Source organism: Athene cunicularia (assembly GCF_003259725.1).
Source record: "Athene cunicularia isolate RWA chromosome 7 unlocalized genomic scaffold, athCun1 chr7_part1, whole genome shotgun sequence".
NCBI classification, from domain to species: Eukaryota; Metazoa; Chordata; class Aves; order Strigiformes; family Strigidae; genus Athene; species Athene cunicularia.
In genome coordinates this window covers 10,060,456-10,085,185 of record NW_020799107.1, presented here as the reverse complement: position 1 = coordinate 10,085,185, position 24,730 = coordinate 10,060,456, and the positions used below count along the sequence as shown (strand labels likewise).

Below are 24,730 nucleotides of genomic sequence, written 5' to 3'. Positions count from 1 at the left end.
AGGGTGAGAAAAAACATACTATGGCTGGTACCAAGCTGCAGTCAGGCTTACAGTCCATCCTCCTAACAGAAGAGACGAAGCTCTAACTGCAATCAGTTTTCTAAGTTAGGGACTTCCAGTCTTATAGGCAAATACAAAATTTCACAAAACTTTTCAGAACATCCCTTTGGTATCCCTGTCCCTCCATCAAACTCGGTTGGCATTGGGCTTAAAATTATAAAGGACTGGAAAGGAGACTTCAGGTGTTATATCTTAGAAACCTGTGGGAAATGCAACTTGAAACACCATTTTTAAATGCTTTTGGTTTGTGTTCAACTGATAATGGTTAAGGCATGCTTGCCAAAAAGAGGAAATCATCAGCCTGTTTAATAACATGGGCTTTCTCTCTCCCTAGACCCTTTGCTTACTAATGCCACAGGTATTACTGCAACCTTAACTCTGTCCCCTAGAGATGGGGATGCCGGTTCTGACCCGTGCTGTTCCGTACCCAAGCTAGTCTGATGTCCAGCTAACGCAGCCCTTCACGCTCTCATTTTATGTTAGCAGGAAATACAATCCTTGAGTTACACATGGAAAAGCAAGAGCATTGATTTGAAATGAAGTGTGTATTTACATTTCTGTTTGGACCAGCAGCATGGTCTACCTCAGTTTTATTGTTTTCTTTCATCAGCATAGCCAGGATTTTGTGAGTCTTTCTGCTATCCAGGAACTAACATATCTGTCCTTCCTTGTATGAGCGCTGGTAAGTACTTTGCTATTCCTTCCCTGTGCAAACATGTGGGGCCTGTGGCAGTTCCCAGATAACCGGATTTCCGTACAAGTGCATTGAAGAGGTTTGTGCACTGTACAGGTATTGTTCAATAAAATTTTAAAATTAAAGTAATTTTTTTTAAAAAAAAAAAAAAAGAGGACAAGGGGGCCACACAGAGCAGATCTCTTTTCTTAGTCTAAAAAACCAGATTACGTGAGTGTCTAACAGCCCTGCAGTCTTCATGAGTCTCTGGAGAAGAGCCCTGCCTTCTGGGAACTCGTGGTCATTGTTCAGAAGAGCACCCATCCTGCCCTCCTAACAGGGAAGGGGAAGCCTGGGGTGCTCTGTGGAGAGGAGGCACCCTCTCTGCCTTGTGTTAGGGGTTTGGAAGGACAGGCACAGGAAATGGAACTGGTTAGTTACGTTTGCCTGCTGTTTTCTTTTATTGTCTATCCATAGTGTATCTATCCCTCATTAATGGGGATTTTGTACAATACTGTCTGAAGTCATCATTAAATGAGTTACAATAGTAAGTAATGCACGTCTGTCCTTTTTCTTGAGCTGTGTGAAGAGTAATACATCAGTGCAAACTACTTGGAAAGACCGGGATTTAAATATTTTAGCAATGTGATATCTACTACTTACCTGACCAATTTCTAATAACTTAGTGGCAGTGTGTTGGCTTTCTAACATAGCTGCACAATAAATGCGGCTTTTCCCTGGTTATTTAGTTTTGAGGCTCCTTGAATTGGTTCCCTTTCAGCTGAAAGGTATCCTGGCGGTGATGGTGTTCGCCAGAGCTCTAAGTAAAAATGACTTTGTTCTCTGCTATGTTAAATTGGCTGGTTAATTCTGGTGTTATTTACCCTGTAATTCATTAGTTTTACTCTACCATTGGCAGCTGACAGGCTGTAATTTCATGCCTTGCAATAAAAGATGTCTCATAATCTGCTTCATTTAGCAGCAAGAGAATTTAATGAAATTAACTGCAGTCCTAATTATGCCAGTGAATACTAAAGACTGCTATCAAGTTTCCTCAGAAAAGGACAAGGTCCACCTCATGAAGGATTTAGAATATAATTTCCTGGGAAAAGTTGCAAATGTCTCCTTCTATTGGCCAACAAGGGCCAATTACAAGTGCTGATACGACTTTAATGAACTAGTTTGTTCTGACTATGTCTCACCAGGAATAATAATTTTTTATTTTTGAGCAAGTTTTTAGAGGTTTCTCTCCTTAGAATATCTGATCTGTGAGAATTTGTTATTTTGCTTCTGTTTAGAAGAATTTTCACTCGTCTTTTGTGGTGCCTTATGATAAATGATAGCAACTGAGGGGGCAACTCAGATGCTGCATACTTCAGATGGGGAGTGAGGCTGCTGGGGTTTGGAGATCTTTATCCTAGAGGACAGAAGACAATTTGTTCTCATATGCTGTAATTCATGGGAAGTTCATAGCTCAATTACACAAACACCGCAGTTGAAAAGAAATAAGATGATGGAAGAGTGCTGACATTGCATGAAGGGAAAAGAGGAACTGATACTGAGGAGCATTCCTAGGGCTATTCTTTGCAATTGGTAAAGGGTATCTTCTGAAGCATGCTTTTTTGTGCATATTCATGACTTTGTATTGAAAAGGTCTTTCTCTATTTGCTGGCAGGGTTTTCTTGATTTCCATTCCAAAGTATTGGTTGGTGTATTTGCCAAATGTGTGCTAACTGCTTTCCAAGCACTGCCACACTTAGGCAACATGATGTGAAATGTAACCGCCATTTTATGGCTTAAATGATGTTAAATGTAGTTAATTGGAAAAACTTTTAACTGCAGAGAATTTCCCGATGAATAGCCTTCATAATAACCATCTCCCTATAAAACGCAAAATGCTTTTCTCACAAGGACAACTGTACTATAAAGGTGAAGTGTATTGATCAAATTACCTGAGATAATAAACTTCGGATGAATAACTCCTCTATTGATGAATGGGAGAAGTCTTCCTTTTTACCTAATACTGTTATTGTGATGGGAAGGCAATTGAGAGAGCAGTATTACAGAGTGCCTGGTTGTTTCAAGCATAGTTTATATTTTTAAGTTAAATAGCTGTGTGAAATTGTTGATGGGAAATGGCATTGGATTTTTTTACTGTTTCTGTTCTTGTTTCTTTTTTTTTAAGCTGTAATTTGTTCAAAGTACAATCATCTTCCTTCAGATTAAAAGTTATAGGACTATATAAAAGTGAGTATGTATGGGGAAAGAGACTTAAAATGTCAGTATTTGCAACAACTTGCAAAACAATAAAGAGAAAGAAATGAACTTCTCCATACACATTAGTGAAAAGAACGATTAGAACACAACAGGCACTGGAGATGCTCTTATCAAAACAGGGAAGGGTTTAGGGCCCCAGAAAAGGGCAAGAAATGTGGTGGAAGGGAGCTTAGAAACAAATGAGATGTTCTGGATTTTGTTGCTTAGCACATGCTCGTTCCTTCACTTTCTGCTGAGTAGGAATTTAATGAATTTGTTACAGTTATGGGAAAGAAAAGCAATATGATGGGTCTATCTGCCTTTCGTAACAGCTTGAGTTTTGGATTTGACCAGAGATGTCAGTCACCTAGGCAACTTCAGATGCAGAATTCCCAATAAACCTAATGCAGAACTATTTTTATCTCTCAGCATACAGACAGAAAACTCACTATTTTTATTCAGTATATAGTAGTCACCTGTAGTTGCATTTATGGGTGAAGAATTGTTGGTCACAGTGAGTAGAGGCAATACAGGGTATTCTGACATGCATGTTCTTGAAATGTGGTATATGCCATCAAGTAAAAAAGTCTGGAAGTTAAAAAGAACCACGAGGAGCTGATCAGCTGTAGTATTTATATGTCAAGCTTTTAAAACTATTGCCCAAAAAGAAAGATGTATGTATTTCAGGGGCAAGTACTCAATCATAAAAACATGGCATAAGCTTTTCAATTTAATGCAGAAGGGAACCAAGGAAGTAATAAAAAATACTAAAATAATAATTGGATTTAAAATTGGTTATGATGAGGAGAAGTATGGAATTGATATTCCTAATAGACACAGAAGCTCAGGATGGAAAGAAGACTATATTACTGTTTGATGTTTTATCTAAGAAATAGCCAGAGTAGACTTGGCTACTAAATGTGATTATGGCATTCAAGATTTTTTCTTCTCATATTTGTAGTCTTTATCAAAACAGACGGTTTTTAGTTATAGCTGAATTTGTCCATCCCTTTAAGATCATTAGACATGCAATCTGAATTAAAGTTTTTAAATTATGGAGTGAAAAAATACATGTCTATATAACAATATATTACAGTTTATATAAAAATAGATTTTATCTTCTTAGGAAAGTGTCCAAAGACTGAACTGAGCCAGCTAGTATAAACTGAAGGTCTCAGTGACGCATCTGCAAGACAAGTGAGGGAGGGAACCAGATGCAGGAACAAGTTTCAGAAAAACACTGTCGCGTGTGAATCATCATAGGAAATGAACCCTTGGGCTATATCATTCAAGTCCAAAAACATAGGTATTAGTAAAATAAATCCTTTTTAATGAGGCAATAACCAAAACCAAATAATGATAATCAAGACCAAAATATTAGTTTTATATACAGTCATATAATCATGCCTTTGTAGTGATGAGCTTGCATAATGTGTATCAGATGGCTTGATTATTTTACTGTGGTGTTCTTATTTGGGATGTACAAAGTATGAAAAAATGACCTAAAAGGCCATACATCTTGAATGAACCAGAATGTTGTATCATAAATACACAGTAATTTGAAATAGGACTTAGTGTAAGAAACAGACCCAAAGCTGGGTTCCTTCATCCTACATATCAGAAGAAATTATTCTTTGAAAAAGTTCTGAGATGTAAAATATCATGTGAGTGTGATCACCTTGTCATTTAATAGATAAATAGATATACACACACAGAGATATATATATAAAACCCCCATATTAAAAAAATATGTAAAAAACGTCCTGTAGAAATGGAAAACCTAGAGCAGAGGGCGACCAAAGTAAAACAGGGATTTGAGAATATCCGTGTATTCAAAAGGTGAGAGCGAGACAGGTCTGCAGTCTTTGGAAAGAGATTAAGAGGAGCCTTCTTTTAATGGCCGGGATTGATTCTGCAAGGCTGTTTGAGCTGGTGTCAGGCGCGACACAAGAGGGCAAGAACTTATGCTGGAGGAGAGGCCAAGCACCACAGGAATGCAGGTCAAATCTGAATAGCGATAAAACAGACATTTTTAATACATTACATGCAAAATTCAGTTTAGATTATTAGCAAGTGTTAGCTTGGCTAAGGTTTTTTAGAGTTCATTCCTTACTGCAATTCATTTTTGCTGGCTACCTTCAGATTTGGAAGAATAATGTTTAGTTGATACCAGTGAGCTACACCGCCAAACTTTTAGCACCCAAAATTAAAAGCTCAATTTAAAATGTGAACTAGATCAGAAGCCCATGGAGGCAGAAACTTGGCTGTGAAAAGGGGCTTTGATGTCCCTAATGTCTATTGTTTAATGTCTGGTTTTTGCTTTTAAATGCCAATGCACAGCATGGAGGCCTGGCCCTCCCATTGTGCAACAGAGGGTGCCTTTGGGTGGTAGGGGGGAAAAAAATGAGAAATCTTCCATCCTGCCAGCACAGAGTTGACAGGTACGAAGGCTTTTGGAGATCTTTTTTAAGAAATTGTGCGCTAAAGTGTGCAAATCTGAAGTAAGTGTGCTGTGCGTGCAAGAGAAAGTTAGCAGTCAGTCAGGTTTTATCTCTTAATGAATAGAGACTGCTGAAGTAAGGGTTAGGTAATTGAGTTTATAATTAATTAGCCATAACCCTCATCAGATAAAGCAGTTGTCGAGATTTTTTTTTATCTCCTTTCTCTCCCCAGGGCCTGCCCTTCTTTGTCCTTGCACTGACAGCCAGCACTTATCTTAGGCCTTCTCCAGGTCCATACCCATCAACCCCTCCTCCCTTGGGCTGATTTTTGGTGGTCAGCCGAGACCCTTATTGTCCTGTAAGGCTCACAATCAGCCTAGCTGTCGGGTGCCGGGATGATGAATTAGCAGTAGGAGTTAACATGTAGGTGAACTCCAGATTGGACTCCCGATAGCTTGCAGAGCAGCTTCTGTGTGTTAGTCACTCTCCCCAGAGCTGATACGCCACTGACACTTTGCAACAAAGAGGTTAAAAAGGTAGATTTAGTAAAAGAAATGGTGCATTTCTCGAGAAAGTTAGGATGCTTACAAAGAATCCTTAATTTCTTCTGCTGTGCAATTCACCACAACAATGCCAAGAAAATAAATTAGATTTTACACTGTTTCTTTTGGTGACCTTATCTCCTTTATATTGTGGGTTGAACTAGTTTGCTTGCAGTAGGGGTAGAAGACATGTATCTTAAAAGCATCAAGATTGTGAAAGGTGTCTACTCTCTCTGCCCATTGAGCTCGATTAAGGGGATTCAGACGGCTAATTTATCCTCTATCAAAGCACTGTCCTTTTATGGATGCATTGGAGAAAAGGAGCTTTCTTGCTGTGTTTACAGTAGGCTTGTGACATTGAGCTGTTTTTATAGACAGGTTTACCTGCTGGAGGAGAAAAATGTTTAGGAACAAGTCCATGGGTTTTCTCTTCATCTGGAGTTTTTGAATTAGAGATGAAGACTCCCATGTTTTACAATATTGACTTCAGGCTTTGGATGAGCACCGTTTCTCCTTAATCTGAGTGGCAGCACTAGAAAATGTAACTAAGTCTCTTGATGCAAGAAAGGCTTGATTCTTTTTGAAAATATATAAAGCATTATTCTTCTGTGGTCTCCTTAATTTCCAAATGGACTGGTAAAGCTTTCCTTTTTCCTTGTCATTCCAGTGGCAATAAGCGTTTTAAGTTTGACTTCAATTCTTTTTGGACTCAAGCAGCAGAAGCATCCCTGGGCACACGTATGCCTTTCTAGGATCTTACTGAAAGTTAAATCGGCAATATATTAGTTAACCTCCATTTAAGATGACAGTGTAACTGCATAAAGGATATTACTGATGGCAGAACAAACCTGTTCCGTTTTGGAATAATAGCTTAGCAATTGTCCTAGTGGGTCTTACAATCCTGCAGCTGCTGTGCTGTGATGCTTGCGGTTTGTGAAGTTCTTCAGTTATGCAAAAGGTGTACTTCAGCCAAGCATGGGAAATCAAATTTTCGTGTACCTCACTGCTGATTGGTCTAATGGAGGAGTAAAGGAAGCAGTTCTGTAACTTAGGTTTTGGCATGAATCGAGACAGGGGAAATTCCAATTAGAGATTCCAAAACATTTTTTTCTACCAAGAGGGCATCCAGATACTGGAGCAGGTATCTAAAGGGGCTGTAAAATCTCCATCCTTGGAGATGGCTTCAAGGATGAGTTGGAGATGACTCCTGAAGAGTCAAGTGGACAAGGCCCTAAACCTCATCCAGGTTGGCCTGTCTGAGCAGAGGGCTCCACAGGTGTTTCCAACATGTGTTCTGATTCTGTAAATCTAAGTGGTGTTCAGGTAATCTTGTGAGCAAAGTCATGCTTTATACATTGCTGATGTTGACACTTCTGGAACTTTAGCTTCTATTAGGTCAGTTAAAATAGGAAGAAAAGATGGCTGGACGATCACTTCCGAGAAGAATGAAAATCAGTAGTGGCCTAGTATAAGGTCCTCTGTTCTCAGCGGCAGAGTCCTGCTGCATTGCCAGTTCTGCTCATCTCTGATGGGAATACTGCTGCCATTATGAAGGGCTTCTTGGAGGCAGTTTACTGGCACTTTTCACTAGCACACAGATGAGAGAAAAATACAGACGCCTAAGGAAGTCTGAACACAAAATAGTCACTGTACATGAGTCTTAACCCCCCCACACACCCCAAAACGTATGTATTTGGTTCTTAAACTGTACGTAGTATATGGAGACAGAGTTAGCAGTGGCGTATTGGAGTACCTTGACCAACATCTCCACCCCCGTTTCACTAATTCTGTGATGACAAAATGAAAACCTTTCTGCTGGTGGTCAACAATCTTTATGCCCTCTTTGAATGCAGCTTAGGGAGCCTCTCATAGCATGCATGGATTTTCCTACATGCAGCTCCTAGCAGTGGGTCAGAATGGCTAGTTTTGCATCTTGGAAGTGAATCAAAGGAAGCAAACGGCTTTCTTGTCCTGCAAAGAGGCACTTAGTTGTGTTTTATATGAGAGAGAGACCACGCGTTAATACGATGGAAGAAAACAAGATAATGATCATCTCTGTAATGTAAGAACTGTGCCAAATTTTTTTCCAAGTTGAAAATTTGTACTTCGAATGAATGTCAACCTTGTTATTATGTTGTCTCATGCCGGTGGATAACTAAGTACTTTTAATTCTAGGAAACGGTAGAGGAGAAAAAGCTTTGGCTTAAAATTTGTGGCTGAAATGTAAGATACTGAGAAATAAAATCTGTGAATAATTTTTTTGAAGTAAAGTTGATAGTGTCTTCTGGAAAATGGGTGTGGGTTAATAGGATGGATTCACTCTGGATTGAACTAGTGTTTACATGGTTGGTTTTATGACAGAAAAATATTCTTCTTGTTTAGTTTTCACTGTTTTCTTATCAACATTGTATTGTAAATATAAAACTAATCACTAAAAAACTTAAACTAAAAAACTGATCACAGATAGATAGATAGATATAAAACTAATAATAACTACATATTAATGTAGTTAATGTAGTTGTGGTTTCAAGTTTTTTTCTCTAATATCCATTTTACCATAGGTATTAGAGAAAATTGTATGTATAGTAGACAGTTCAGTTTTACGCTTTTTAGTTGCTGTTGGTAAAGGAAAATTACACACTTTGTTCCTAAAGGAATGTTTAAGTGAGGTTTTAGCTGTCATCTTTAGCTGTTCAGATCTTCAGAAACATGTGGAGAATGTTACAGGATGTGTTAAAGAATGTCCATGTTTTAAATCCATACTGAGATTTACGTATATTAAGTAGGGAAATATGAAGGAAGGAGATAAATAAAATTTTTAGCCTTTCAAGACTTAGAAAATAGTTATGAGGAGTGAGGTACCTCTCATAGACTCAGCCACCAACCATAGTGTGGTGGATTGACCCTAGCTGAATGACAGGTCCCACCAAGCTGTTCTATCATTCCCCCTCCTCAGCTGGACAGGGGAGAGAAAATATAACAAAAGGCTTGTGGGTTGAGATAAGGGCAGGGAGATCACTCAGCAGTTACCATCATGGGCGAAACAGACTTGACTTGGGGAAAAAAATGTAATTTATTACCAATCAAATCAGAGTAGAATAATGTGAAATAAAACCAAATCTTAAAAACACCTCCTCCCACCCCCTGCCACCTGTCCCTTCTTCCCACTTTACTCCCAATTTCTTTCCCTCCTCCTTCCAGTAGTGCAGGGGGGCAGGGAGTGGGGGTTGCGGTCAATTCATCACCCATTCTCTCAGCTGCTCCTTCTTCCTCAGGGGCAGGACTTCTCACACTCCTCCCCTGCTCCAGCATGGGGTCCCTCCTAATGGGAGACAGTCTTCTGTGAACTTCTCCAATGTGAGTCCTTCCCACGGGGCTGTAACTCTTCACAAACTCCTCCAGCATGGGGGTGCAGCCCTTCAGGCACAGACTGCTCCAGTGTGAGTCCTTCACAGGGTCACAAGTCCTGTCAGCAAACCTGCTCCAGTGTGGGCTTCCCGTGGGGTCACAGCCTCCTTCAGGCATTCACATACTCCGGCTTGGGGTCCTCCACAGGCTGCAGGTGGGCATCTGCTCCCCCATGGACCTTCGTGGGTTCCAGTGGACAGCTTGCTCTCTCCCCACTGGGCTGCCGGGGAACCTCTGCTCCTCCTCACCTTCCTTCACTGACCTTGGTGTCTGCAGAGTTGTTTCTCTCACATATTCTCATTCCTCTCTTCCGCTGCAGGTTTTTTCCCCCTCCTTAAATACATTGTCCCAGAGGTGCTACCACCATCGCTGATGGCCTTGGCCTTGGCCAGAAGTGAGTCTGTGCCGGAGGCAGCTGACATGGGGGGACACAGGTGAAGCTTCTGGCAGCTCCTCACAGAAGCCACCCCTGTAGCCTCCCTGCTACCAAAACCTTGCCATGCAAACCCAAGACACTGGTGAAATGAAAAAAAAAATTCTTGGTTCTACTGTCAACAGTATAACAACATCATTATTTTGCTGGAGTTGTGGGAAATACCAGTTAAATTTTTCATGATGCCAGTATCCAAATTGTCTTGTCCTGATGCTGTGGCACTTCACTAATAAAACTGCAGCTGCAGTTAAATGCGTTCTGGTCCTGTGTACGTCCACAATTCTGACATCTGCTGTGCATCAGTGTCTCGTGTTGTTGCGTCCCAGGAGTGTTGGGGTGATGCACTTAAGCAAAGCCACAACATACTCTGGTGATTCAAATGAAAAACTTTGTGTTGAAAACACAGAAAACAAGACCTAGAGAAGGATGGTGCAACATTATTTTCTTTTCTGTTTTCAAAGCTGGGATTTTCCTGTTGGTTTGGTTTTGTTTTGTTTTTCTAATTGCTGATAACAGTATCACCGTTGTTTTAAGTGTGTGAGTTTGGAAGATAGGAGAATGTTTCTGAAAACTGGGCAAGAGTCATGAATGCAAATAAACATCCCTTTGAGATGATAAGCTGACACTGATAGCAGCTAATACCATGATACTACAGGCCGATCAGCATGCCAGCGATCCTATTGTCCTAGAAAGATATGATGTATCCCCTGTAGCAGTCAGATTTCTGCTCTTCCAGGGTATTAATTGTTATTAAATCTTTAGGATACAGCATAATGAATGTAGTGTTTTGTTTTGCTTTTTAAGCACTCAAATGATAGTACTGTTTTACAAAGTGTTCTCCTGAGAGATGCTAGGGACAGTGATGGAAGCTTTCAAATGATGAAATGTTTTTTAAATAGCAAACTTGATAATAGTAAAAGGAAAGTTGGAATGCCTGGACTTAATACTTGCCACTTTGCTGTTAGGCATTTCAGCACCTTTGAGGCATTTAGTCTTGTAAAGAAGTGGCTTAAGGGCTGTGATAAATTAGCAAAACCTTCTGATTCTGGCAGTCCAGATAAAGTTGGAAGGAAAATTTTAATCATGACTTATTTGCAAGTCTGTTCTGCTTGTAGGAAACAAAGAGATTGGGCTTTTTTCCTGGAAGGTGTCATTGAGAGAAAACTCTGATTTCCTGGGCAACATCAGTACTTTTTCCCCCTCTGATGATTTCAGGGCAGGGATTGATGGGTGCCCCTTCCTTAATGAGTTTTCTAAATTGATTTGATCATTGCTTTTTGTCACTTTTGTAGAACTAACATGGAAATGACATTAAAAAGTCTGACTGACACACCCGAGCATGTAGTATTAAAGTTGGTAGTACTAAGTATCATCGTCAGCCATAATTGACAAATAATACCCCTCATAAATACTGCCAGTCTTTTCAATTAGTTTTCATCTCAAATTCAGGATGCAAAATGATGGCCTGTCAACTGACAATGGATGACAAAAATTAATAAATTGTCTTCTAAATAGTATGGACACTTAAGAAAAATTGGGCAGCCAATTTAGCACAGCATGAACCGGGGGGAACCTTTTGTACTGTTGCCGTGCCACTAATGTTGTCTGGGTCTTTATTAATGGTGCTTGGCTGCTGCTGACAGTTTTGTTGCTACTGGCAACTTTCTTCATTAAAATTAAAGCCAGCGTCAAATCCCATTAGCCGCACTCTGGGTACCTTGCTTTTTTTTTTTTTCTTTTTTTTCCTTTACAAACACATTCTTTATCTATAGAAAGTTGGAAAAGGTAGTTAAAAATTAGTCTTTTGTCTTGTCTGTGGGTGATTACTTAACTAAATAATGGATTATATTTTTTTGAGGGAGATTGTCTCCAACATATTATAACATACGTAGTCTACAGCCGAGTAACTGCACAGCGAAATCCATAAATGATCTTTATAAATTACCTTTTGTGAACATAGTGTTCTTCTGTATCGCCTGCAAGGTAGCTGGTTCTCAGATACTCTCTCATAAAACAGTAATAGCCTCTGGAGGAGAGCAGCTCACTTGTATGGTATTCTTCTGTTGCCTGTTCAACTAAAATATTAATGATGTTGCATATATGCTTAAAATTGGGTGATCAACATGTGTGAAAGACTGCTCTTATAGGGAAAATATGTTGTGTGTATCTTTATATGATTTTTGGGGAGGAACTAATATCTTTTTTTCTGGAAATATCTTTTGGGTTTTGTGCTTTAAAAAGTCCTGGATTGACTTTTTCAGACATGAGCCTTCATTTGTAGGAATGTATAGCACTACATAACAGCCTTTGCTCTACCTGCTGTCACTACTGAGTACTCCAGAACATTAAAATGCTGAGTGGCTAGTGCATTAAATTACATGAGGTATGCCAAAGCAATCCGTATACTGTATTACAGATCGCACATAAAGAGTTGACCCTAACTTCAAGGTTTCACATGGAAAAATCTGATGCTACCAGAAATGTCTCACAGGTGTGCTGTCAGAAATGTCTAGAATGGACCGTGGTCTAGCTGTGTGCTTTTACTAATGGGATACTCTTTCTGGAGCATCACACTTTGCTGCCACTTTATATACCCGCCATTTCTAAGAGTAGACATTTCCAAGAGAATTTAGTCGCTGCCACCTTCGTTACAACATCTTGCGTTAGTGATACTCCTCTGGGTTTACAGGCCAGACCCTAGCTAGTGTCACATAATGTATCTTTTCTGATGTCATTTGGATATGAGCCAGGGATCCAAAAATGTATCATCTGGGTCCTGATATTTAAGGCTTCTGATAGATGGAAATGCCTCGTGGAATGCAAACTATGGCTTGGGTTTACATCTGTGTGGTGGGTTGGGTTTACATCCCAAGTTCGCTGTAACATATTTCTGAGTGGGCAGGGAGGTAGGACGAAGTCTTCTGTCGACACCATATTTTTGCTGTTATGATGATAAAAGTATCCTTTGATTCAGAAAGTAGGTAGTGAGATGGTTCGTCTTGTGTCCAGGCTTTGAAGCAGTAACACCCTGAAACTTCAGGTAAACCCAGGCTGAAGTGTAAGGGTGCGGTGATGGGTTCATTGCAGAAAGTCAGCAAATGGCTTCAGATGCTAATATCTTCTGATGCACTCTTTTCCTAGCAGTATAAATAGAGCAAGAACTGTATAAGAAACACCATTTAAACATTCACTTAAATGGTTATGTTTGAGAATGATCTTATATGGTAAGTGAAAAACAATTAACGGTTTAAATGGTCTTTTAAACTGATGCACTTACAGCAATTTTTTGACTAAAATATGTGCTGTGTGGCTCAAATCTGAATTTCAATTCAGCTGAAATGTAGATTAAGTGACCCCATCATTCTCCAGAATGTATACTTTATAGAAGGAAAATAAACTGGTGACATTGAATTAGCATCCATCTAATAAATCCAAGTTGAGCCTTAGCTTTTCTGCTAAATTTTCTTGGTTTAAAAAATAAATAAATAAAGGTGTCAGTAGTTAATTGTTGACTGAAGCTTAATATCTGTTGAAGCAAATGAGCCATGAAATATACTACATAGGAAGTATTGTATCTGAAGTGATTTTAACATTAAAACAATATTACAGTTTTTAACTTGCTGACACAATATGCAAAATCCTTTATTTTGAAATTGCACTGATTAATGCTAAGCTTGGTATGTGGGGGAGAAAAAGCATCCTGTATGTAAGGCAAAGCAGGCCCACACAAAACTAACCTTTTTTTCTCAGAAGTACTGGTTTGAGGCATATTAAATAAATTTTGGGTTGTCTCAGGTTATTACTTCAAGAATCCTGATAATAACCTTGTCAAAATAATTGATTTATAGTTTCTCTGAAAAGTTTTTTCAAATGACTGACACTGGCAATGTTTCCCATATTTTGTTAACGGTAGTTTCTATAACACCTATCATAGTAAAAATTGATTACTTCTGTTAATGAACACAGTGGCTTTGCCTTTTTACAGTTAAAATTTAAGAACACAGTGTAATAAATCTGTATTTGTAAGTTATCTTTAGATTATACCCTTAAATTCCTGGAAATGTCCTTGGACAGGTTTTCACTGGGGTTTGGGGAGTCATTGTAGATGTGGAGGTACCTTGATATTGAGAAGTCTTCAAATACATAGTAGATTAAGCAAGTGAAGAGATTGCAGAAGCATGGATTACAGATTTGTGCTGAAGAGAGGTGCCATTCTCCTCTGCTGACCCTGCTGGTGCTGTGGATTCTGGGAACTGGGGAAGTTCCTTTCTTCTTCACTAGATGTTGAGTTGGTCTTTGACAAAAGGCAAAAACTCAAAGACCCTTGTTTTCTGTCTTCTGGTCAGCAGAAGTCATCTAAGGTGTTGTGTGTTGGGGTTTTTCTTGAGTGAAATTTTACACCTAGTGAATCATGTTTCTTCTCTCAAAGTGCCCAACAGGGCAACTCTAGTCATGGTTCTTGACCAGCGCTAGAAGGCTTTTGGATGAATTAGCTACACATTTTTATATGTTTCAAGCTGAAGCCAGAATGATTTTGTTTTCAGATGATAAAGTACAGATTGATTTAGCAGCACAGTCAGAAGTCATTTGCTTGCAAGAAAAAAAAAAAAAGTGTACGTTCTGAAAAGAATTATTTAAAAAGATATGTCTCTGCTGCCCCTAGTAGATAAATCACCGTTTTTTATAAACTGTTTGTTTAGCTCTAAGTCAACTCAGATGTCAAGCAAATAGCAAGGGGATGTGGTTGTAGTTGCCTTTTTATAAAGTTACTTGTTTGTGTCCAGGCATGTTCTGCATTTATCTAAATATTTTCCTCTTATTCAAGATGAAATTGAGACCACAAGTGCTTCAATGCATTCTCTTGAATGTAGGCTCTGGTTGGCAGTTCATTGTGTCCAGAATGGACTGTGGTCTTCAGAGTGTATATATAACAACTCAGGTGTCACAAGAAGGGGGCTTTGCTCTTGCCTGTGTCCTCTTGGAACAGCATGGTGGCCTTCATGTAGCCATCTCGGATGTCATCTTGGCATGGAGTAGGGTAATGTCTACCTTTTTTGCTTTCTTCACAGAACAAAAAACTACCAGGGAGTGTGTTCGCAGAAAACAAAGTGGATTTTTATGTTATAACTATATTAAAATATCCTTTCCAAAGCAATCCTTGTTGTAATGGTCAAGTAATACAAGAAATATGGTTATGACTAAATGGGTTTTCCCATTTTCTGCAGCTCTTTTAAGAACATGAAATAGAATTTTGTCATCTTTAGGAAATCAGATCTGGCTTAAACCCTGTTATGTTATGTTTGATTCAACCATTTTAATAGGTAGCCCCTTTAAGCCCATTAATTTATCTGCTTGTGTGACTGCTCTTTCTGATTCACCTTCTGTTAACTTATAAAACTGCAGGTATGTGAATGCTTAAATGAGATATAAAGCATTTCTAAAGTAATTTCTTGAGACAGATGTAGCACTTGTGTTCTCTCTCTGAACTAAGCACAATTGCTACCTCTTGAGTTTGGATCTTTTTGGCAGTTGGCATGCAGGGAGATTGACACATCTTCCCTCAAAATCCATTGGTACATACTCTCTGGTGCTAGGCCAGCAAGAAAACAGGCATGGTGTGGAGAGACATTTCACTTGTTGAGTTTTGGAGTTGTGAGTGAGTTTAGTAACGTTTCAATAATTCTGAAGCAGCTCTGTGTCTGAAAGATGCTAATTTAAGATGTACGATTTCCCTTAGCAGGTAAGGTGAGTCACTTAAAGAGGGTGAATGAATGTTTTGTCATTAGATTCCTTATTCTTTTTTTCTGCTATAATGATGTATGTAATGATAGTAGTTGCCCAACATACGTTAACTGTGTCTCTGAAGGATTGTCATCTTCATTCCTATTCCTCTGAATGAATTGGACATCTGAGGTATATAAACAGTGGAACAAGTCAGAGCATGCAATTATTTTGTGTGTGTGTGTGTGTATATATATATCTGTATAATTAAAAAAAATAAATTCTTGCTCATAGGAGAGATTTGAGGAAAGAGAATGGGGTGGGTGGAAGGAAGAGTGGTGGGTCATCTTTGCAGTGTGGAACCACTTCAGTGCATCCTGGGAGGCTGGTCACATCATGGACCAGTCCAGGGAGTGTGGCAACCTGTCCAGCAAGCATATGTAGTGGGGTCATTGATGCTGACGATCCTGTGACTAGAGGACAACGTGTAAAAGTAAAGAAAAATGACACAATCAGGAAATACTGTTGACTAGAATAATGAAGACGGTACCTTTCTACTGTAGAAGAAAAAGATTTTTCTTATCTTACCCCTAAAAAGGGTTAAGGACCAGAGATATAACTATCCTGCAAAATTATTTTTTAATGCAGGGCACTCCTTTTGATTAAAAAATAAAAAATAAAAAAAAAAATCCCATTATAGTGCAGAGTTTTTGAGGGTTGTTCACGCAGACCTTTTTGGACCCAAAATTTCACAACATGAAGTGTGAATCCTTTCTGCACAATAATATGGAACACAGTTTTTTTAAAAAAAAAAAAAATCCACACACACACACACTTTTTTTTTTTTTCTGCCAGTGTTCTTGGTTTGTTATTCAGTAGATGCTGTATTAAATTGGATTTTGTGTCCATCATTATTAAAATGTGAAGTGTGTCGGTCACAAAGCATACATTTCAGGGCAGTTAGCTGAATAATTCTTTTCTTTATTATCCCAAATTACTGCTGAGCTCTGGAGAGGTGAGCAGTTTAGCCAATTATTGCCATTTGAGCTGGATTTGTGGGTGATTAGCTCCTGGTCGAATTCAGTCCTGGCAAGGGCTTTGAAGCCTTCGCTTGTGTGATTTTCACAGCAGTGAGGTAGGAATAGACGCGGCTAATGACAGGAAGGTCGCGTGGGTTATGTGACCTGTGAGGGGGGGGCTCGGGTTTAGCAAATAGGGCATCCACAATAACAAGTGTGTCACTAACCCCGCCGTGCATAATCGGAGTTTTATAGGATTGTTGGAGATGCTGACAGCTCAATTAAAGTGTAACCCTTTGTACCATATACCCTGGCAGAATGACAGAAATATTACCAACAAAAAAGGGAGGGGGCCACAAGGGAACTGGTTAAAGATCCAGTATTCTTTTTCTTTCCCCCCTTCATCGGAGCCTGCACAGAACAAGCTGCAAAAAGCATCCATTTGTGAAATAATAGGTTGTCCGGGGGAGGGGTATGGTGCCAAACATGGCTACAAAAAAAAAGCTGCTCTTAAGTGGTCTTCCTGATGTTTCTATGGAAACACTATAGTATCAGGATAGAAAGTTAAAATTGGGTTTTAAGCTTTTCATGGCTTTTCTCCCATGAACCCCCTCCCCCCCAAATCCTTACTTTATATAAAATATGATAAAGAATTTCAGGGTTCGGGGAACGGAGGGCTATCATAACAAGAGCTGTACTCTCCACCTAGGAGTAGTAATGTCTGCACGATGCTGCCTTTTTTTATATCATCCCCCCCAACGCTCAGTTTGTTTAAGGGAAATGAATGTTTTGATACTTCTTTTTCATGCCTGACCCTGCAGCTGTTTCTACTGCCACACCTGTTTCCGCTCTTAGAGCCTTTTCCAAATTAACTGTGCCGTGCTGTCCTTTGCCTTCTCCGGATAAGTTTGCCAACATTGTTTTTCCTTTTAATTTTAATCTAAGTAGCAAGTGTTTCAGCAGGCCGATTGGTGTGGATGCTAACTTCATTTGTGGCCAGTGTAGCTAGAGCACAGTGCATGGTGCTGGAACCGCAGCAAGAAGTAAGAGTTCAAATGGAGCCGATCGCTGCCGGGCTCCTCTACTGCTGACTTAGACCCCTTGGCATCAGCCGTCTGGTTTCTACAACACTAAGATAATGATTTGCATCGCAGTGCATTTCACATTAGTGCTGACAATGGTGTCAGGGAAACCACAACTGCCAATGCCAAGGGGTTAATAAACCAACTACTTGAGATCATTAAGGGCTTTTTTTTTTTTTTTTTTTTTTTTTTTTTTAACAGTCCAGAGTAAGTGGAACAAACCTCAGAAGGCAACAGAGGCAAAAACTACTGTAAGTCAGAAAAATACTGTGACTTGTTAGGTGCTGTGCCTCATTCAGAGTGGTAAACTGTGCTTAGAGCCAGAGATGTGCCATTTCTTTAAATACATAATTGCATTTTGTAACACAAATATTAAACTCTGTAGAAAAGACATAGATAACTGTAGAGTATGCCATGTGCTACTGCTTTTATAAAGTCTAATTTTGGAAATAATCATAAACTTGGGCTAACAAAAGAATGGCTCTTTCACAAAGCTGGCAATGGAAGAAGAACTCAAGAAGTCTCCTACTTTGCTGAGCCTCGCTGTCCTTCAGCTGTGTGTACTGCGTTGTCTTTTGATGTGCCTGTTTGGGAATCTGCAGTATTATCCTGGCTGTTGTGCAGACAGGTGCAGTTTTGGACTCTGCCAGAGCGGTGTCTTTATTGCTCTGTCTGGATGCTGCAGCGGGGCTGGGTCTTCAGCTTTCCAATCAAATTCTTCTTTGGACACCGGCGTGACTGCTCATGAGTGATCATCTTTTTGCCTCTTCAGAAAGTTTCTCATTAGGTGGGTGAGTGTCATGTGCCAGATGATGGCTTCCTGTTCTCTGGTCCCCAGCTTGCAGTGCTGTTGCCTCTTGTCAACCACATTATGCTCGTAAATGAGGTTAGTAAGTTCCTATGATCAACCACATCCTTGAGTAATCCCTTGTCCATGCCATGTTGGAAGTACATAGCCTATCTTTTAAAAAAGCCCATACAGCTGCACACTGGGGGGTTGTGACAACCTCCCTTAAAATTATTTGCTGTATATCAAAGGAACTTGTGTGTTACAGTTGGCAGGTAAGGTCAAAATCTGCAGACTGAATTGCTGGAGCAATCTTTAAAAATAAAAATGCATTGAGAGTGAGCACTAGGTTTGTTTTTCCCATTTACCATGTCTTTAGTGCGGAAGTTTCTTGCAGGAATTTGATAGCCATACTTCATTGGAGGTGGCAGTTTTCATTGCTGGGGCTACAATGAACTGTAAGACTTGGTTAATGAGCATTGTGATTTTATTTAGTAAATCTTTCTAATTTTTTTTAGTAGCTTGTGTGCAGAGAGCTTGGAAGATGATGGGTTGCAAGTTGATTGTCCTTCAAGTTTTAGCAAAGCTGTTATCTTTTGCTCCAGGTCGGATCTTAGATCCTCTCTTTTCTTTGTCTCCAGGTTGAAATAGTGTCTGATCAGCCTCTGCATTAGGTAACCGTTCATGGTGTAATACCCACTGCCCTGAGTTGTTGCCTTGTGTTTAGGAAATGGTAGGAGAGAATTGGATTCAGTGTTCTGATTTCATTTTCTCGTAAAGCTGATGTAGAACACAAATTTGAATAGTTTCTTCAGTGGGGAAGCATCTTTGAATCTGTAGCAAAACTCTGCTACTGCTGTAGTGCCAGTTTTTAAGGAAGGTATGGTGTTTTTTCCTGTGTGTTTGGCTGCAGTACGAATATATTGGGTCTTTTAGGGGTTTTTTTGCAATGTTATCACTATATGCTGAAGTTTAAGAACATTTGAGGTCTCCTGTTTTCAGATCTCTGTAGAGGCACTCTGCTTTCTTGTAGCCTTTATTTTGTGGTTTAGCTGGTCCCCACTTGCACCCTGTTACTGTAAGAGCTGTTTACTACAGGTTTCCAACTGTAAAAACTTAAAAAGCTTCATAGTTCATTGACTAAAAGATCAAGCAGAATTCTCATAAATTTCTGGGGGAAAAGCCCTTGGGTTTGGGAAATCAAGAAAACAAGTTACATTTGTATGGAAGGATTCCAAATACATTGGGCATCTTCAGCAGTTTATTCCTTAGAGGATTAATTGCATACTCTGGCATCTGCTCAAATTAATTGGTGAAGAGAGAGCAGCAACTACCCTAAGCTTCCTATAGCATGCAAGTATTGTTTGTAGGTGAAATAGTTTGAGCTGATGTCTACCATATGCTGGAAGAATGAGTTTTAAGACTAGAAACCTGCTGCAGTTAAATATTCTGGAAGTAAAAAATATCAATTAAGAATTAATCTCTTGTTTGTTATTAGGACAAGCTAACTAGTCCCAGTGCTGCTGGCCAGAGTTGGCTAGTCATACAAACCTGGAGGATTTACCAGCATTTTTTCACCATGTTAATAGATTTAAAGGAAGCAGATGTTTTACTGACTAGAATTAATATGTAACAGTTTGTGATCCTGACTGTGAATAATTACCTTTTCAGTTATTTGAGGGAAGATCTTTCTGAAAAGCGTGAGTTTTCTTTTGTGAACAGGATGCAAATGATTGAGCTGTAGAAAATTCATAGCACTGCTAGCAGCTAATCATAGTTATGAGAACTAAAGACCTGAGTGGAAAATTAAGAATTTATGCTGTTAATGATTAAGTACAAGATTACATATTTCATTCTGTCAAAACAACATCAGGATAACAGTATGGGGTTGGCTAAAAATTAGGGAGGGGGAAAAAAAAAAGCTTGCATGATACTTGTACCTCAGCTATGGCAGTGGTGTAAGCTTCTGAAAGAAAGTAGAAACACAAGTACCATATTTCTTTTTCCAGAAGGTCCAGTCTTGGCCCTGCTGACTTCAAAGGCTCTTCCATTTTTATTTGGCATGCCAAGAAAAGTCGAATGTACTAAATCCTATTAAAACAAACACCCACCCACCCCCCACCCCCCAAAAATAAAAGCCCTCAAGTGCTACAGCTGGAGCAAATTGAAAAAAAAGTGCAGTCAGCTAACCTGTGATCACTGGTATTATCCTGTTTGTGAAACCCTCTGCATTTTGTGGCCCCCGGAAAACCCTAAATACCTGGGAAAGTGATAAAATTAAAATGAAGTACAACAGGGCTTGCAAAGTCTGTTGGTCCACACACAGTGTTAATTCTGCAGGCCAGGCAGTGGCTGTAGACATCCCCTGATGATCAGCATGTGCATTTTGATGACATTTATTTCTGGAAAGTATGTAAGTCTATTCTGCTACCATGTCTGGCCTGTCTGAAAAACTGAGGCAACTTACCTACCAGCATCTTCAGTGCAGTATTAAGCAACTTCAAGGGTTCACTTTTCTAAATGTTGGTAATTTGCTGCTTAAAACCTGAAATATTTCCATAAGACAAATTCATAATTGTTTCACCATTTGTCTTTATTTGTTGTTTAAGCAAGCAAGGTTTGTAGCTAGCCGATTACTGCATATTCAGATGAACTGTGGATATTATGTGTCGTGGTCCCTTGACCGGTGTTGGGTGGTTTGATTTTGGGGTTTTTTAACCTAAAATCCAATCAATCCTACACTGTCGGCTTTTCATTAGCTGCTCCTGCTCTCACAGTAATGATCGGGATGCAGAACCTGATGGCAGTCTGTAACTTCTGGTGCCCTGAAGCTCAACAACGTAAGCTGATTGACTCAGTTAGGCCCCCAGTCTCTAACAGCAAATGCAATCAATAAATCTTTGTTGGTAAATAATTGCTATTGAACAGAGTTTTAATATAAATTTATGAGTGGTGTTTTATCACAGCTTGAGGCTACAGCAAGCCACTGAGTGATGGATTTCAGATAACACTTACATTCATTACATTAACTTTGTAAGTTATTTAAAGCTTGTACACTTAACATTGCTTTTGGCTTGCAATGACCTCCTGGGACTAGACGTAGCATACACATTACTAATAAAGAGCTTGCAGTATGTACAGATGGTTCCTCCGTTTGCTTTGTTCGGTGACGCAGTTCCTTGAGCAAAACCCAAGAAGTGAAGTTCGTGCACTCTGGTTGAAGTCTTTTTCCTGTGGCTCATTAAAAGTACAAGCTAGTGCAGTCTGGTAGGAGAAGCGTTCCTCCATTAGACACAGAATTGCAATTTTGGAGGGAAGGTGGTAAAAAATTTAATTTGAAGTGTGAAATTCTTCTCAATTTGTGAGGAAATTGGAGGTGTTAAATTCTTAGTGTTGAATCTGGAGGCTTTGGGTCAGCTACACCAAACTGCAGGGCTACAGTTGCAGGTGGAAGACTGTAACAAATGAAAGCTTTCATACAATTAGGAGAAATTGTGTTATCCAGTTAATAATAATTTGAGGCAGACATTATTTTGAGGGGAAAAAACCAAGATATTTTGAAGTAGAAGCTGATTTACTTATTCCCTTACTGCATAGCTTGGAGACCAAATGTGTTTTTTCCAATGTGATATGTGTGTGTGGGGGCCTGTTTGGCTGTGACTGGAGATGTGCCGAAGCTACCTCTAAAATGCCTCAGAGGTACCAAAGGTCAGTGGGAACTCATGTATCTTGTTTCATAAGCGGAGTATCTGATGTGACTTAAACGTAGACATAATGTGACTGATTTTTTTTTTTTTTTTTTTAAGTAACATTTTTTGTCATATCTGGGCCCTTTTTTTCTTTTTTTAAGTTTAGTTAATGTTAAAGTGCATTTATAGCTGATCTAAACTCCAATACTAAGAGCATTTCTCTCGACCATTCAATATAATTACCACAGTCAAAGTGGTGGTCTCTGGCCTTGGAGGAAAAAAAAAATATGGTTTATGTGAGCTTCTCTGCTTCATAACACTTTAACTTAGCTCCTTCTATTCCGAGCAGTTTCCTCTGCAGGTACTGAATGATATTTTTAATTCTCACATAATACAAAAATCTATTCTTTCTGCCAAGGTAGTGCCTAAAGAAAGTGGATTGGGAAGTATGGTTTGTTAGGCACAAATAGCTACACCGTCCATATTTGATGCTGAGGTGGTCTGTGGGTTTTTTTTACATGAAAGCATGGAATCCTACTTTAAAAGCAAGGTGGAACCTCATTTTGAATAATTTTCTTCATTGAGATCCAAAAATAAATTTCATAATTCACACCTAGACACAAAACTTCTGTGTCATAAAAATCACAAAAGTGGTAGCTTTTTACTATTTATTGAGTTTTAAATTGGCATGAATTGAAAATTACATAAGTAATGACACATTTTCTGTATAGCAAAGGGACAGTTAAAAAGGTGTGAAGTATATATATATTTTGCTTTCTTCAAAACTTCAAAAAAGGGAAGGGGGGAAAAAAAAAAATCACCGTTCTGATCCTTACAGCTTTTTCCCCATTAAAAGGTCTGAAGAATAAACCAGTGCAGGGAAACAGCAATTTTGATCCCCACAGCACAGCGATAACTAGAATTGGGTCCCCCTAAACGCAAACGAACATGCTGCAGGTGAGGTATGAAAGATTGGAAAGGTGAAGCGACAGATCACCTACTATAGACAAACATACAAGTCAAAGGCAGAAATAAGCTTTCATTCTTTTAATAGAAGAAAACAGTGTCTCTAACCACTGGAAGACGGTAATTGGGATGTGTGACTCGCACTCACGGAAGCTTTTGTAAGAAAGCGTTTGAGAAACCCCATTCTCTCTTGTAAAAGTTTGAGTTGTAGCAAGGAACAGCACAAAAAAAAGAAGTTTGACCCCCAGACGGTCAGAAAGTTCGGAGTTTCTACCGCTGTGTAATTCAGTCATCCGACACAAGCTTTTCTTTACGGTCCTATCCACAGATTGCTTTGAATTGTGAAGCGTTGTTCTCTGAAGTTTTTATCCAAAGTGTGTGTCCAGGAACAGGCAGTTGTGAACTTGGCTTTTCTGCTGGGATCACCTCTGTGGTTGCAAAATGAGAGTTGTGAGTTCATATGGATTGTGGCAAGGGACTTTGGCTGAAAGTTATGACACCTGGAATTAGCCTAGCTCTGGAGGACTTCTACCTATACAGAACTGCCCCTTGTCCCCTCGTGGCTTTGGGACTGGGTCTGCAGAGGGATCACTTTATAAAGCTCCAGGTTTAATGGGAAAACAGCATAACTTGCTTTCAGGGTTTTAACTTGATTCAACAAAAACAACTCCATGGGAGTTGGAAGCACCATGCTTGATAGTTCATCTTTCTATGTTCTGTTTTCCCACTTTTTTAAAATCCTATGGAAAATTATAATGGAAAAACTCATTTTATAGGGATTAGAAACTGAAATTTGTATTGGTTTTGATTTCTGAATATGATTTAATTAAATGAATATAAGCGTCCACTTGTTTCACAGATCAAGTTCTGATAAGAGTCAGTCCCTGTGGTAGGTACTGTATGTAGCATCTCCACTGGGACATTTCTGTAAGACTTTCAATAACCAAAGTACTATATGAATTCATAAGGAACTGCCTTCTGACTTGGTTTTGGAAGTTAAAATTTCCTAGGGAAGTGCATTGATAGAGCATGGTTTGATTTACCACCTTCAGTGTGCTACAGCATTTTGTATTTTGCTTTTCTAAGTTACTTCTCTTTTTTTTAGGCTGAGAACAGGTTAACATGCAGTAGTAGTCCTTGTCCATTTGAACGCAATGATGACTTTTTATCTCAACTGTTGATTGTTTGCGTTCATCACTGATGTTTAGGTTGAATATGATTTGTGGAAAGGTGAGTCACCTTGCCCACCTCTTTTCCTCTCTGATCACACCTCTCTCATTAAATTATCCAGAATTTGTATTTACTCTGTTTTCATTTTGCTGCACTTGCCTGGAACTGGTGTCTCTTTTGCTGACTGAGTGGCTAGGAGGATTTCCATTGCAGTGTCGCCTTACTGCAAAGGGAATGAGAACATAAATGTGTGCTCTTCCCTGCTTGTGGGGAGGCTGAGCCTGGACAACAGGGAATCCTCAAGAACATGCTGAAGCGAGCACAAACCACACAGTAGGATCCTCACTCAACCTGGGGTTCATAATTTGTTTTAGAGGGCTAGGAAATGCACTGAGTGTGGTGTCTTTATCAACTAGGTAACCTTACTCCGTGTCAGATTAAAATGTGCTTTTCTGAGGCATGGAATTCAGTGCAAAAGGGTTT

At 39.3% G+C, this 24,730-nt stretch overlaps 1 protein-coding gene across 10 annotated transcripts in view; it reads left to right on the top strand.

Moving 5' to 3' along the window:
- The window catches only part of AGAP1 (ArfGAP with GTPase domain, ankyrin repeat and PH domain 1), a 355,685-nt gene that overhangs the window by 192,215 nt on the left and 138,740 nt on the right, over positions 1-24,730 (top strand). The gene's annotated exons all lie outside the window — the stretch shown is intronic.